Source organism: Giraffa tippelskirchi, chromosome 13, assembly GCF_054371585.1.
Source record: "Giraffa tippelskirchi isolate mGirTip1 chromosome 13, T2T-mGirTip1v1.2.pri, whole genome shotgun sequence".
Taxonomy (NCBI): domain Eukaryota; kingdom Metazoa; phylum Chordata; class Mammalia; order Artiodactyla; family Giraffidae; genus Giraffa; species Giraffa tippelskirchi.
In genome coordinates, this window is record NC_137287.1 from 30,644,631 (window position 1) to 30,657,299 (window position 12,669).

General features: G+C 45.4%; 1 protein-coding gene and 1 pseudogene across 2 annotated transcripts in view; one reads left to right on the top strand and one right to left on the bottom strand.

Moving 5' to 3' along the window:
- The window catches only part of SNX29 (sorting nexin 29), a 585,715-nt gene that overhangs the window by 520,574 nt on the left and 52,472 nt on the right, over positions 1-12,669 (bottom strand). The window lies entirely within an intron of this gene.
- Positions 1,917-4,425, top strand: LOC145532166 (large ribosomal subunit protein eL43 pseudogene; annotated as a pseudogene).

A 12,669-nucleotide genomic window follows, 5' to 3' on the forward strand; every position in this document is an offset into this window, starting at 1 on the left:
CACTTCAAGGTGTGTTTGCACCTTTCCATTTTGTAAATTGCTTACCGCTCCAGAATCCTTCTAAAGCTCGCCTGAGTGATGCGGCTGCAGATCATCAATATCCCAGCAGGGCTCCACTCCCACTGCCAGAATTAACGTGGTCTATTTAAAGCGCAGCTCACCTGCCACTTAACACCTGCAGTGTCCATAATTTAATTGGGGCATATACACTGATTGCTTACTGCTTTAAACCGGAGGCTGATTACAAAAGGGGGTGAGGGCTTCTGGTTCTCCCAGCTCCTGAAAGCCATCTGCTGACAAGAACAAGAGCCAGGAAGGGAGCACTAAGGTGAGCTACCTGGGGGTCCCTGCTGACAGAGGATGACAGAGGATTTTTGCAAAGTTTCAACACTAACTGATGCCAATTCAAAGAATGCACTTTGGAGGACAAAAACCCTGGCTCAAATTCTAGTTCAGGTCTTGCGTGACCCCGGGCAGCTTATTCTGTCCTTTATTTTCCTCATCTGTAAAATGGGGATAACTACCTGCCTTTGAGGTTTGAGATGAGGGGGAAAAAACTGAGAAAATAAAGCATGTGTATGAAGTACTTCATGGCCAAGATAGGCAAACAGCAAGTCTTGCCCTTTCTTCTGGCCACTGTACCTCTCTTTCCCAGGGGATCCGTGTTCCGTTTGGTTCTCTGTAAAGTACCTTTAGCACTACTAACCACTGTCTCCCAAAGGGCTCGGCAGGTGACCCGGGCTGAGCAACCATCTGGCTGCAGCAGGGTGTGTGCCTCAAATCGCCTTACTCAGCACCCCCTTGTTCTGGCCCTGTTTGACATTTTGTATGACTTTTGTGTCACCATTATGTGATGGAGTCTTTTCTGTGTTTTTATTTTTTTAATATTATATAAAAATATGATGGATCTTGTTTGCTGAGGGTTTTTGGAGCTCCCTGCAATTCTCTGCCTAAAGTAAGTATTCCCCTGGCCTCACCCCGGTCCCAGCCCTGGACCACTCGGCACTCCCCACGACTCCACCTGAACCACTACAAGAGAGGCCTTGTCTCCTTTCAGAGTGAAGTCAGCAGACAACAACCAAAGGGCCAAATTCAGCAGCCCCATCGCTGTGTGTGCAAATAAAGTTTTTTTGGAACGCAGTCACGTGCATTTGTTTACAAGTCATCTGCTACAAAGGCAGAGCTGCTATAAAAACTTACAGCCCACAAAGCCTAAAGTACTGTACTCGCTATTCGATCCCTTAAGGAAGAAGTCTGTTAACCTCTGTGCTAGAGGTAGGAACTCTTAATAGCCACGTCAATCTGGCGCTTCCTGGGGCCACTGTACCCTCTCATGTAGAGTGGCCCACCTGGGAGAGCGGCCAACCCAGAGAAGTGGTGATGAGAGAGACCCAGGGACAGACGTTGGGGATGCTGAGCCCCTGGATCCGGCTCCACCCCTAGCTTTCTTATTTACTGAAGTCAGGAAGTGCCCTCTTCTGCTTCGGGCTGTCTGCGAGTCTGGCTGTCACTTGCAACTAGCAGAAGCCTAATGCAGCGAGCACGGGCATGTTCTTCAATCACCTGACAATCATTTCGGGGGGACCCACAACATGGCAGGCTCTGGGGGGAAGACATCCCTCAAAATTAAACAAGAAACAGGGATTCCTGCAGCAGCCCAGTGGTGAAGACTCTGCCTTCCAACTTAGGGCGTGCGAGTTCAACCCCCGGTTGAGGAACCAAGGTCCACATGCTATGGAGTATGACCGAAAACCTTAAAAAGAAAATTAACATAAAAAATAAACAAAAAAACAAAAGCACCGCTCAATAAGAAACAGAAAACACAAAGATAAGGAGCGAGGCCCCCTGTAAACAACAAAAGACGCATTTAGTCTGGAGGTACAGCCAGCTGGCTGGAGGGCTCTGTCACGGGCGGAATGCCCACCCTCCCGACCTTCACCTCACTGTCTCAGGGCGCTGTCGCCACTCTGCTGTCGTCCAGTCGCTCAGTCGTGTCCGACTCTTTGTGACCCCATGGACTGCAGCACGCCAGGATTCCCTTCCTTCACTGTCCCGGAGTTTGCTCAAACTCATGTCCATTAAGTCGGTGATGCTATCTAACCATCTCAGCCTCTGTCATTCCCCTCTCCTCTTGCCCTCAATCCTTCCCAGCATCAGGGTCTTTTCCAATGAGTCGGCTCTTCACATCAGGTGGCCACTCTGGGCCTTGCCTTCACAACTGGAACAGGAGAAAAAGGATAAGATAAAGCCAGCTCTGTTACCTCATTTTTTTTTTCAGACAAGGATAAATGCACACAAGAGAGTGAAGAACATGTCAAGACTGGCTAAACCGCTCATGAGCTTTGACCTAGAGAAGGACACCCCACAGCCCCAAGCACAATCAGGGCTATGATAAGCCAAAGAAGAAAAGAGGGGTGGATTTTTAAGTAGGAAACCAACAGAATCAGCCAGCCATATACAGTATCAACCATTCCAGGAACAAAAGGCAAGCCAAGTGCTTCCACGTTTCAGCCTGAGACCTGGGTGACCACAGGCGTCCTCAAGGCCCAGTCACACCTCGATGAGCCTGACAACAAGACACAAGGGCACTGGCAAAGCCGAGTTTCCAACGAGGGGCCGTGGCTTTCTCACTTGGCCATCACTCAATCAGCCACAAGGCTGCCTCTTGGAACTAGAACACAGGGACTGGGCGTTTACCATGAAGAACATATGATAAAGACTCACACAAAGTATGTAAACTTGAAACTTTCCTTCTGCTCTCTCAAACTGTGGCAAAACATACATAAAAAAATTTACCACTTTAACTATTTCAAGTGTCTAATTCAGCGACATGAAGCACATTCACAAAGTCATGCAACTACCACCACTATCCATTTCCAGAACTTTTTCATCATCAAAACAGAAACCTCACAGCCATTGAACACTAACACTCTCCCCATCCTCCCCTCCCACAACCCACCCCCCGTAAACCTCTATTCCACATACTTTCTATCTCTATGAATTTGACTATTGTAGATTCTACGTATAAGTGGAATTACACAACATGTGATCTTTTGTGTCTGACAACTTTCACTTAGTGTGCTTTTAAGGTTCATCCATGTTATAGTAGGTAGCAGCATTTCTTTTTATGACTGAATAATATTCTATTATAAATAGTAAGGGCTTCCCAGGTGGCTCCGTTGTAAAGAGTCTGCCCGCCAATGCGGGCAAATCTAGCATCTCACTGGTTAACAGCTCACCCATGGGGATAGCACGCTGGCTCCCTCCCTAAGGCCAGCATTTCCCCACCAGCTGCTGAACATTTTTATTCCCAATCTGGACATCTTCTCTGCCCCTTCGGCAAACATCCGCCCAATGTCTCTTGCACCAGACCTTAGCTGATTTGCAAGTTTGTGAATTTAACAGAGAAATACAAACAGGGAACTGAAAACACGACAGCGATGGAAGGGTGGGGAGGGTGGACTTCCCCTCACGATCAAAAGGATGGGCCCGGGGTTCTCCTGGCACAGGTAGCTTCTTCCACAAATAATTTTCTACAGAAATGAAATTGTTACCCAAGGTGACCTCGTGAAGCAAAATATAAACTCAGATTTGAGTTAAATGCAATCAACCATTTTCAAAATTCCCCACTGAGGATCACGGAAGTTGGTTTCTCTAATTTTAGCATTGGGGGTATATTAATACCACCTGCTTTCAACTGTGAAGATGTACAGACAGAAGGGGGCGGGGCTTGGCACCCCAGGAGAACGAGCAGCAAGACCTGAAGTCTGGGTCCTCGAGTCATTATTCCAAATGTAGTCTTTCGATGGCCAGGTCCTTATAGTACACAAGCTGCAATGTGACCAAGAATGGACCCAGCCCCTGACCACTGAGAGGGAAACAAGAAAACAGGTGGCATCATACTGAGGTTTGTCAAGAGGAGGACTCAGGACTACTGGGGGGGCAAGGCGGGTGGCAGGAACCAATAGGAGGGACATTGTCAGGCTGAACTGGTAGGGAGCTCATAAATGACTTTGAGAGATATCTGAAACTTCAAGACAGAAGAGATCAAAACCACCATGAAGATATCACCTGGCACCTGGCAGAATGGCTACCATCAGAAAGAACACAAATAGCTCCTGGGCTCAGACGTAAGTGGTGGCAACCTGGCGAAATGCACTGAGGTCAGAATCATGGGCAAACATGGGACCCGTTATGGGGCCTCCCTCAGGAAAATGGTGAAGAAAACTGAAACCAGCCAGCACACCAAGTACACCTGCTCCTTCTGTGGCAAAACCAAGATGAAGAGATGAGCTGTGGGCATTTGGCACTGTGGTTCCTGTATGAGAACAGCAGCTGGTGGTGCCTGGACCTTCACCACCACCTCTGCCGTCACAGTAAAGTCTGCCATCAGAAAGAAGATTGAAAGAATTGAAGGACCAGTAGAAGCACCACCATTTGATAGTGTTGCTAGCTTCCCAGATGGCACTAGTGGTAAAGAACCTAGCTGCCAATACAGGAGATGCAAAAGACACTGGGTTCGATCCTTGGGTCAGGAAGATCCCCTGAAGAAGGAAAAGGCAACCCACTCCAGTATTCTTCCCAGGAGAATTCCATGGACAGAGGAGCCTAGTGGGCTACAGTCCATGGGGTCGCAAAGAATCAGACACAACTGAGCAAATAATACTTTCATTTTTAGCCTATAATAAATGGGTTAATTTATGTAACAAAATTTTACAACACACACACACAAGTAACAATGTTGGTGAAGACGTGGAGAAATTGGAACTCTTATGTATTATTAAGAAATTGAAACTCTTATGCATTGCTGGTGGGAATTTTAAAAGAAGCATCTGGTATGGAAAACAGTATGGTGGTTCTTCAAAAAAATAAACACAGAATTACCGTATGATCCAGCCATTCTACTTCTGAGTGTGTACCCAAAAGAACTGAAAGCAAGAACATGTTCGTGGCTGCACTTTTCACAATAGCCAATAAGCAGAAACAACCCATCAATGATGGGTGGATAAACAAAGTGTGCTCTATCCATGCAATGGATTATTCAGTTCAGTTCAGTTCAGTTGCTCAGTCGTGTCCAACTCTTTGCGATTCCATGAATCGCAGCACGCCAGGCCTCCCTGTCCATCACCAACTCCCGGAGTTTACCCAAACTCATGTCCATCGAGTCGGTGATGCCATCCAGCCATCTCATCCTCTGTCATCCCCTTCTCCTCCTGACCCCAATCCTTCCCAGCAACGGGGTCTTTTCCAATGAGTCAACTCTTCGCATGAGGTGGCCAAAGTATTGGAGTTTCGGCTTCAACATCAGTCCTTCCAATGAACACCTAGGACTGATCTCCTTTATGATGGATGGGTTGGCTCTCCTTGCAGTCCAAGGGACTCTCAAGAGTCTTCTCCAACACCACAGTTCAAAAGCATCAATTCTTCCGCGCTCAGCTTTCTTCACTGTCCAACTCTCACATCCATAAATGACTACTGGAAAAACCATAGCCTTGACTAAACGGACCTTTGTTGGCAAAGTAATGTCTCTGCTTTTTAATATGCTATCTAGGTTGGTCATAACTTTCCTTCCAAGGAGTAAGTGTCTTTTAATTTCATGGCTGCAGTCACCATCTGCAGTGATTGGCTGCGATGGACGGCGCAGAAGCGCGGCAGCTGCGACAGATGGCGCAGAAGCGCGGCCGAGAGGAGCTACCCCACATCCGAGGTCAGGGGCGGTGGCCGAGAGGAGCTACCCCACATCCGAGGTCAGGGGCAGTGGCCGAGAGAAGCAACCCCACATCCAAGGAGCAGCAGCTACATGGGCACAGGAGGGCCGAGAGGAGCTACTCCACGTTCAAGGTCAGGAGGGGTGGCCATGAGGACACACCCCTCGTCCAAGGTAAGGAGCATCGGCTGCACTTTGCTGGAGCAGCCATGAACAGTACCCACGTCCAAGGTAAGAGAAACCCAAGTAAGACGGTAGGTGTTGTGAGAGGGCATCAGAGGGCAGACACACTGAAACCATAATCACAGAAAACTAGCCAATCTGATCACATGGACCACAGCCTTGTATAACTCAATGGATTATTACCTAATCTTAAAAAAGAAGGAAATTGTGACACATGCTACAAATGCATGAACCTTGAAGACATTATGCTAAGTGAAATAAGCCAAATACAAAAGGACAAATACTACATGACTTTACTTACATGAAGGACCTAAAGTAACCAAATTCATAGAGACATAGATTGGTGGTTGCCAGGGGCTAGTGGGAGGGTAAATGGAGAGTTGTTATTTAATGGGGGTGGCATTTCAATTTGGGAAGATGAAAAGGTTCTGAAGATGGATGGTGGTGATGGCTGTATAACGTGAATGCACTCAATGCCTTACACTTAAAAACGGTTAAAATGGACATTTTAATGGTGTGAATACTTTTTTGATCTCAAGGAGATCAAACCAGTCAATCCTAAAGGAAATCAATCCTGAATATTCATTGGAAGGACTCATGCTGAAGCTAAAGCTCCAATACTTTGGCCACTTGACGTGAAGAACTGACAGATTAGAAAAGACCCTGATGCTGGGAAAGATTGAAGGTGGGAGAAGGGGATGACAGAGGATGAGATGGTTGGATGGCATCACCAACTCAATGGACATGAGTGAGCAGGTTCTGGGAGTTGGTGATGGACAGGGAAGCCTGGTGTGCTGCAGTCTATGGGGTCACAAAGAGTCAGACATGACTGAGCGACTGAACTTTATGACAATTTTTAAAAGAGTGAGAGAAAAAATAGAAGTTTGAGCAGTTGTGGGGGAAGGAGGAGGCTGGGAGGGAGCCTGAGGGCTGGCCAGGGGACCTGGGTAAAGGGCAGAGCCCTTAGTGCAGTTCCCTGCACTAAGCAGGGAACACAGGAGCAAACATGGGGGTGAGGGTAGGGATGACGACTCAGTCATGTAGACTCTGACAAGCCCTTGGTACATTCAAATGGAGACACTCAAGAGAAAGACCAGGAGTTGACCTGCAGGAGATATAACTTAATCAACACATAGACAGCAATTTTCACCAAGAAATTCAGAGGATATGTGTAGAAACAAGAGTTAACAACAGAATCCAAGGACACATACATGCTAAGTCACTTCAGTCATGTTGGACTCTTTGTGACCCCCTTGACTGTAGCCCACCAGGCTCCTCTGTCCATGGGATTCTCCAGGCAAGAATATTGGAGTAGTTTGCCATGTCCACCTCCAGGGGATCTTCCCAACCCAGGGATCAAACCTGAGTCTCTTATGTCTCCTGCATTGGCAGGCAGATTCTGGGAAGCCCAATCCAAGGATAAGTAACATTTAATGTCTGAGGGTGTAGAAGTGATACGCCAGGAAGGATCTGCAGAGAGGTAGAAAGTGTGCCAAGAGGTTGGGCCATGGTATCACAGAAGAGAGAAGACAAAGTGTCAGGGTCAGAGGTGACAAAGGCTGCTGAGCAGATAAGGAAAATTACATTTAAGTTTTACAAGACGGGTATCTTGATAATAAATGCACCTCTGGTATGTTCAGAATCAGGCCTATCACCTTGTAACAGACTGCCAACACATAACCTGATGGTGATCTACAAGAACATCAAATTCCAAGGTAATGCCATTGAAATGCCACTTTTATAACTGAGTGGGTCCCCTCAAAATTCATCTATTGAAATTCTAACCCCCAAAGATGATGATATTAGGATATGGGGCTTTGAGTGGACTCTTAGATGACGAGGGTGGAGCCCTTATGAATGGGATTAGTGCCCTGATAAAAGAGGCTCCTTCCACCACATGAGAACACAGTAAGAAAGCACAGGCTATGAACTAGTAACAAGAAGTAACTCTAGAGTGATCATGGCTCAATGTACCTCAGGAATCATGAAACATAGTACTACGCACACTGAACGAAGCCCTTCCTTCCAACCAAAGGATATTTATTGAATATAATTTTATTGAAGAACCCATATACTTCTAGACACCACGCTAGGAGCTGGAAAGTCAGGAGGAAGCGAAACAGACATGGTGCCTGGCACTCCCAGCGCTCACCATCTAGTGGGGTAAATGGACAACAGACATCTGAACACAGTGTGACAACAGGTTTTGGTGGCATCCTCTGACCTTTGTTCTCTAAGACAGGACTTGGCACACTTCTTCTGTAAAGGACCCACTAGTATCTACTTAAGACTTTATGGGCCACATGGCCTCAGTCACAACTTTTGCCTAAAAGCAGCCACAGACAGTTATCAGATGAATGTTTGTGACTGTGTTCCAATAAAATTTCATTTACAAAAACAGGTGGTGGGACGTGATTTGCTGACCTCTACGCTGAGTGATCCTAACTTACTCAGTACTTACTGCTTAATTTATTCACAAATTCAAACTGGGGTGATCGTGGTATTTCAGAGAGTCCTCTTTCTGGAAACAATATGCCATTAAGAATAAAATTACGAGCTTCATCGACTTCTCTGGTGGTCCAGCAGCTAGGACTCCAGGTTCCCAATGCAATGGGCCCAGATTCCATCCCTGGTGGGGAAACTAGATCCCACATGCTGCAACTAGGACCAAGAGCAGCCAAAAAAATAAATAAATATAATTTTTTTTTTAAGTCAGGCACTTCAGAATCACAATCATGTAGGCCTGAATAGAAATTCCAGCTCTGCCACTTTTTGGCTCTGGTACATTAATGAAATTACTTCATTTCTTTGAGACTCATTGTTTTTCATCTGTAAAATGGGGATGCTGTCATTCACTCTGCAAAATCATTTCAACAATAAAATAGAAAAAGGAGCACAAACAGTCTGACAAACTCCCTAGGTCACAGAGCTGCTCGACATGAGTCACCAGCAAACACTAAGAAAGCCAGGCCTGTGGTCCAAGGAAAAGAGCAGAAAACATCCAGGTGTCATGTCTAGGGTGAATGTGTTCGAACGTGCTAATCACATCATTCCTCCCATTTCTGGCACAGAGGCTCTGACTTTTCTTAAGTTGTCTTGCTTTTCTCTCTCATTTAAGTTAGGATGATTTTGGATATGAGTAAAAAGAAATCCAACTTCAAGTGCCTTAAAATATTAGGGAATTAATTATCTCACATAACACTAAGTCCAGGGTTGGTTGATTCAGTAGCTCAGTGACATTATCAGGGGCCAGGTACTTTCCATCTTTCTGAGCTCCCATCCTGAGTGTACTGACTTTCGTCTTCAGACTTGTTCCATCATCATGGTCATAAGATCACTGCCACAGCTCCAAACATCACAGTCTCACACAACAACCCACGGCCATAAGATAAGCCTTTCTGTGTCTGCATTTAAATTGCAAGAGGCCTTCTCAGAAGCCTCTTGGCAGACCTCTCCTTCCTTCCCTTTGGTCAGGATTGCATCTCAGACCTAATCCTAAGTCAACTACTACCAAGGTGGAAATCATTATGGCTGGCCTGATCTGATCCAGATTCACTCCCCCTGAAACCAGCTTCAGGGCTGAAGCTGGTGGCCACCCAACATCAGAACAAAATCAGAGTTCTATTAGCAAGAAAGAAGGGACTGCAGGGTGGGGAATTACCACTGTCTGCTGTAATTATTCACGCTCACTTGCGTAACTGGAATGGAAAAGTTAAACAAATTACAGGACCAGACTCGGAAAACACAGGTTCCTATCTCATCACCAGTAAATCAACTGTCTGAGCAAATAAACCCAGTCACTTGTCAAAGTCAGAGCAAATGACTCTACCGGGCACAGCAGGCTTTTATTTCTGGGGTCTGAATTCTAAAGGAGACACACCAAGTGACCTTATTCCAAGCTTCTCTGGGTGCTGTGTAACCCAACTAACTGGAGAGTCTATTCAAAGGGATCACAGTTTGGGATGCCCACCAAGACACAGCTGAGCTGGCAATGTACTTCTTAGAATAATGTTTACCTTACTAACATTTCATAGGGGGTGAAATGGGGAAAAACTCCCCAAGTCAAAAACAAAGAGAAACCTGAATGCTAAGCTAAAATCAAAAATAAACAAAATACACACCGGTCAGAATGGCTATTATCAAAAAAATCTACAAACAATAAATGCTGGAGGGGGTGTGGAGGAAAGCAACCCCTCCTACACTGCTGGTGGGAATGTAAATTGGTTACAGCCACTATGGAGAACAGTAGCGAGGTTCCTTAAAACACTAAAAACAGAACTACCATATGACTCAGTAATCCCACTACCGGGCACATACTGAGAGAAAACCATAATTCAAAAAGATACATGTGCCCCAATGTTCACTGCAGCATGGTTTACAATAGCCAAGACATGGAAGCAACTTAAATGTCCATCAACAGAGGAGTGGATAAAGAAGATATGGTACCTATAGAAAACGGACTATTACTCAACCATAAAAAAGAAAGAAAAGAAAGAAAAGAGAAAGAAAGAAAGAAACAGTACCATTTGCAGATACATGGATAGACCTAGAGACTGTCATACAGAGTGAAATATGTCAGCAAGAGAAAAACAAATATCGTAAATTAACGCTTATATGTGGAATCTAGGAAAATGGTATAGATGAACTTATTTGCAAAGCAGATATAGAGACAGATGTAGAGAACAAATGTATGGATACCAAGGCAGGGAGAGGGGTGGGATGAATTGGGAGACTGGGATTGACAAATATACACTACCATATATAATAAAATAGATAACTTATGAGAACCTACTGTGTAACACAGGGGACTCTACTCAATTCTCTGTGGTGACCTAAAAGGAAAGGAAGTCTAAAAAAGACAGGTTATATGAATATGTATAGCTGATTCACTTTGCTGTACAGAAGGAACTAATACAACATTGTAAAGCAACTATACGCCAATAAAAATTAATTTAAAAAATAAACCAGACAAAAACACCTAACAGACAGCAAACTAGGGAATGGGAGATATACAATATATAGGTAGGAATTAAAATCATCACAAAACTGAAGGAAAACTGCCTGCAAACTCCCTTTCCCAGACTACAGTCGATCCCAGGAGGAAATCCTGGTACCCGATTGGTATAAAGGTAACTGAAGATGGTCATGCACAGAGGGGGCACATTGGGCCACGGGAAAAGGCACACAATGGAAGCACCATTCAAGGACACACTGTCAACTATGGAAGATTTGCTTGAACCAGACCAACTTCTCCAGAAAAACAACAGCAACTGGAAAAGCCAGACTTGTTTTTTTAAAAAAAAAAAACAAAAGCTGAAGTCCGGGGACCTCTGCAAAGACAGGAAAGACGTGAGGAACTCAGATTCCAAAGAGAAGGCAAGTCTACAGACATGAGTCCTAACTACATGGAGAGCCAGGTTTTGCTCTGAGGCTTTTTCCAACTACAGAGCATCTCTGTAGTTGAGAAGTAAGAGGAGCTTTCAGAATTCCCAGAGTCTTAAAAAAAAAAAAAACGAAGAAGAAAGAAAATAAGAGTTCAGGACCTGCAGATGCAGAAGGGCACTGTTTAACACATCAACTATGTCTCCCCAGAATTCAAGTCCACGTGGAGCCCCAGAATGTGACTATTTGGGGGAAAGCTCTAGGCAGATGTCATTAGTTGAGAGGAGGTCATACCGGAGCAGGGGAAGGGGGAGGGCGCCTAGTCTAATACAACTGGTGTCCTTCTAAGGAGAGGAGGGGACACAGAGGGACATGGACACAAAGGAAAGAAGGCCATGTGAAGACAGAGACCGAGACGGGGGTGACAAAGCTACAAGATGAGGGACGGCAGGGACTGCTGACAAGCACCGCATGCCAGGAACACACCCTCCCTCAGAGCCTTCCAGAAGTAACCAACCCTGCTGACACCTAGATCTTGGACTCCTGGCCTCCAGACTGTGAAAAGGTAAATTATCTCTCTGTTGTTTTGAGCCACCCACGGTGTGCAAATTTGCCATGGCACCTCCAGGAAGCTGATATAAGCTGGAAACCCCAAAAAACTACACCCTGGAAATACATGGGCCGTCACAAATACTAAAGCCCAGGTGTGAACTGGCTTGATCCTTGACTGGATTAAGTGGATCTCCCTCTGTCCTAACTGAGAAGCAACAGTAAATCCTCTCCGAAGAAAGACAACACCACACCATCCCAAACTTCAAATTATCTCTACCCTTCTTCATACACAACATCTGGCATTCAGTCGAAAATAACCAGATACCGTGCAAAGACAAGAGCGTATTCAAAAGGAAAACAAAAACAAAAAATAACGGACTTTTGTTAACGGTGAGAACGTTAACAAATCCTGGCCCTGAAAGCAATGATAAAGCTGGACAAATATGACAAAAATAACAGTTCCGATACTCCAGAAACTGACTTCAGTGGCTTACAACCTGGGAGCGGTTTACTCTTGAAAACTGTTGAATTTCTGATAAGAAGAGGGGGAACAGTACTAACAGGACAACAATAAACGGCGGCCAACATTCTATCTCGAGGGTCGGGGGCCACGGGGAGGGGCGCAGACTGCGGTGGATGAAGCACTTCTGGCCTGACAGAGGGCAGGGGTGCTGGGCCCTCAGCAGAGTTAACTGTCAACGTGGGCCCAGAGGTGCAGGTCCCCAAGTTCAAGAAAACCTACAAACCCACATCTCCACATGAGATCTCATAATTTTTCAATGTTGGAATCTTAAAAACAAATTTTTAAATACACTCTACAAAGGATTTCCCTGGCAGTCCAGGGT